At 33.6% G+C, this 3,962-nt stretch overlaps 1 protein-coding gene and 1 long non-coding RNA gene across 2 annotated transcripts in view; both read left to right on the forward strand.

Moving 5' to 3' along the window:
• LOC107575198 (regulator of G-protein signaling 14-like) overlaps positions 1–3,962 on the forward strand; it is a 29,094-nt gene that overhangs the window by 17,128 nt on the left and 8,004 nt on the right. The gene's annotated exons all lie outside the window — the stretch shown is intronic.
• Positions 1,213–3,280, forward strand: LOC107575199 (uncharacterized). The gene is made up of 4 exons (XR_001607821.1): positions 1,213–1,524; positions 1,612–1,683; positions 2,095–2,151; positions 2,733–3,280. It is a non-coding gene; the product is annotated as an uncharacterized lncRNA (long non-coding RNA).

A 3,962-nucleotide genomic window follows, 5' to 3' on the forward strand; every position in this document is an offset into this window, starting at 1 on the left:
CACACACACACACACACACACACACACACACACACACACACACACACACATAAGCATTAATTCACCCTCAAGGTCTTCCAGCTACGAATTTTTGGCATGAAATGTAAAAAGCAGGTATTAGGTTCAATGTCAGAGCTGCTATTTTCCCATACAATAATTTGTACTGTCACACAAAAGTAGCATAAAAGTAGTCCATGTGTAGCAAATCTTTATACATCAACGTTAAATATTACCACAAGGCTGGTGTGGCCATGTATAGCCATGTGTAAACAAGCATTTTTGCTTTTTAGTATCAAAACTTTTTTCTTTTAAAGTGAACTCCTTCTAAATGATCGGTTTGCTCTTTCAATTGCATTACTTTTTTTGTGTTTTTAAAAACAGCTATTCAGTGTTGTCACTGACAAAGCTGTGTGGTATAATTTAAACCTTGAAGTTTACTTTATTACTGTATTTGATATGCAAAAGGCTTCTAGTTATGAATATGACCAAAACTTTCAACACAATAGAAGATATTTTGAAAAATGCTGTAACCAAACAGCTGATAGTAGCCATTGACTATAGTATATTTTTTCATACCATGGAAGTCAATGGCTGTTGTAAAAAAATAAAAAAACCTGTTGTACACATACCTTCTGTTGATAATTATTTATTTTATATGCTTTGAGCAAGTAAAAGGCCTTTCAATATAATTGGGCAAACTTCCACCTTCATTCTGTGCTTCATGTCTTTTTGCTGTGAAATCTTTACTGATTTTTGTAAAGTAAATGTGAGAATAACTTTGATATTTTTAGTAATATTTCGAGATGAACACTTACTGGACTGAAGCAACTTAGCTTTACTTGATTGTCCACACACACACACACACACACACACACACACACACACACACTCACACTCAGGTTTGTTTTTATGGTTTATGGGGACTCTCCATGGGCGTAATGGTTTTTATACTGTACAAACCGTATTTTCTATTGCCCTACACCAACCCTACCCCTTACAGGAAACTTTCTGCATTTTAGATTTAAAAAAAAACTCATCCTGAATTATTTATAAGCCTTTTGAATTACGGGGACACTGAAAATGTCCTCATAAATCACCTTCTCGTTGTAATACCTATGTCAGACCCATGTTATTATACAAATGTGTGTCCTCATAAACCACATAAACATGCACACACACATACATATAACTGATATCATTTTAAGTAGTTTGCTATACTCTTATAGAGATCTTATTGGTTTATACTAAAAGCTATCAGAATTTCAATAGTTTCTTAATCTCTTCCTTTAAAAATACAGTCTATTATTTTACAGGCTTTACATGGTTAACTTGTTGAACGTTGATAGTTTCTCTTTAGACACTGTAGTGCCCTCTAGTGTTAATGAGACACTACACACTTCAGCTCCATATATCGTGTATAATAACCACTTCTTTCTCTTCTTTGTCTCACTGGCAGCTGCTTGGGTAGATTGGCAGATTGTGTTTGAGGAGACACTCAGTTAAGGCTAAATCATGGATCAGAAGGTGAGTAAAACCTGCTGAGCTGGCAGAAAATGGCTGCTAATTTTAAAGTGCTGAATTTTTCTTCGCGTGTGTGGTGTTTCTTTGCAGTCCACTTCACCCCAGAGACACACGGTGAAAAGCAGGTCGAAGTCTACAGAGGAAGTCCAGCAAGCTAAAAAGGTGGAGACAACCTCTACATCAACAAATGAATAAATAATTGATAGTTGCATAAATATAAATGCACATGTGCTTACTTCAGCTGATTGTTTTTTTTTTGTGTGTGGAAAATCTAGTGTAGTTAACACTACAATTGGATGCTCAATGAGATTTTTGCCACTATTTTGGAAGGAAAAAAGGATTTCTAATATCAGTTCAAACAGTTCAAAGAGACTAACAAGTTTCTTGAACTTTTGACATGTTTATAGCAGCTATTTGAATCATTACACATCTGTTTTGATGCCTCAGACATTAAAAGGAAACTTGTTCCCTTGAGTACTGAAGATTATTAACACCAGTGCTGCAAGAATGCATGTTAATGGACCACTATGCCAGCATTATTTGAGTGAATAACTATCTTTTGATCAATGTTAGGCCTTCCACATACCGCAGAAATCACTGCCTGGGGGGTCAGAGTTGGAAAAGGTGAAGGTGAGTGTTGAACTTTGTGTTTGCCATGACTGAATGTTACTATAATGATAGCAAAAATTTGAGAATTGAGAAATAAATGCTTCTGACTAGAAATTTTGAAAAATAAATAGCATATATGCATCTGGCATAAACATTTTATAAATAAATACATTTACAAATTAAATTAAATATAAAAGAAAAATAAATATTTTAAGTATATGGAGTAATGTTTTCCCGCAATATATGTTTTACAAAATATATATTTTATATATATTTACTTTATTTACTTATATTGTCAGTAAATACAGTAAAAACTTCTAAATGGCCTATTTACTTCCAATTATAAGTGCCAACATAATTTTTTTTCTTACTTTTTTTTAAATGCCCAAGTTAAAATAATCCACTGTAATAATTTCTAGCAAATTAGGGCTGTGAGATCTATTTAATGTACCCTTTTATTAAAGGCTATTTCATTGGATTGGTTTCATGATCTATCATGAACTATCTATGAAAGATTTTATATAGAACAGAAGAATTAATATATAAATATATCCAGCATGATATAAAACCGTGTGTTTATCTCTTGGTTCTGTATGTTTCAGGAAGGACCAGAAGAGAATGTGACTCCAGCATCATCCACAGAAGAGCTGAAGTGATGCTGCCATTAATCTGTGTTTCTCTCACACACAAACACACACATAAAGATAAATGCTTGGTTTTTTTTTATAAACAAGGTTTGATCTAGTTAAAGCATTAGCTCTTCCTTTTGTTGGATGATTTTCAGTACAGCTCAACACACGCAGATACACGAAACCCATCGATCTGCAGCACATTCAGTCTGTCTGTGCTGCATCTCTGTACACTGACATGCTGTTTATATAAACTCAATGCTTTCACTATGAACATCAGGGCATGTGTGCTTTTACATTTAAAGAAGCTCAAGCTAAATTAGATCAGTGGTCAGTGCAAATAAATATAAAATGATATGCTCAATGAAATGCAAATTTGGAACTTTGTGGCTTTTTAATCTATAGCTTTGAGCTCATCCATAGTGTACAGTACACACATTTGAAATTTACAGCTTTTTCTTGGAAGATAGTTAAAATGCTGATGACTTTTCTTTTTTAGGTCCATATATAAATTTGTACGAATAAATGGCCCGGTTTCACAAACGGGGCTTAGCTTAAGCCAGGACTAGGCCTTAGTTAAATTAAGATATTTAAGCAACTTTTACAAAAATGCCTTAGAAGAAATTGCAGACATTACAGGTGTGCATCTTGTCACAGAACAATGACACTGACATATTTTAAGATATGTCAGAACAAGATATTTTCAGCTTAGACAGCTCAAACATGTATTTTGGTCTGGGACCAGCTTAAGCCTTGTCTGTGAAACAGAGGGTATATTTCCTGCCTAGAAACTAGTCTCCTGACTAGAAAAGTAAATAGGATTTATTTAATTTATTTATTTACCAGCATGACTTTTATTGTCAGTATCAAGTTTTTTTTTTTTTTATGAATAGTATCTACTTTCTTTTATCACCTCATCATAATTGGGCAAGAACATTTCTGCACAGCCAGTAGGTGTTATTATTAATATTTTAGATGTATGACATCATAAATCTACAGATACCCTAAAGGGACACGGTGATGGAAAAAATATGAGATGGAAGAATTACATTTCTGTGCTTTTGTACTGAATGCGTTTGCATTTTGCATCACAAAAGTGATAGAAAGCAAAGTTAGCAAGCGAACACAAAGTTTCTTGAGATGCCATTTTTTCCCCCCCATATCAGAATGAGAATTTTTTTTTTTTTTAGTTTCGATAATGAT

Source organism: Sinocyclocheilus grahami, unplaced genomic scaffold, assembly GCF_001515645.1.
Source record: "Sinocyclocheilus grahami isolate Dianchi unplaced genomic scaffold, SAMN03320097.WGS_v1.1 scaffold2504.1, whole genome shotgun sequence".
Classification (NCBI taxonomy): domain Eukaryota; kingdom Metazoa; phylum Chordata; class Actinopteri; order Cypriniformes; family Cyprinidae; genus Sinocyclocheilus; species Sinocyclocheilus grahami.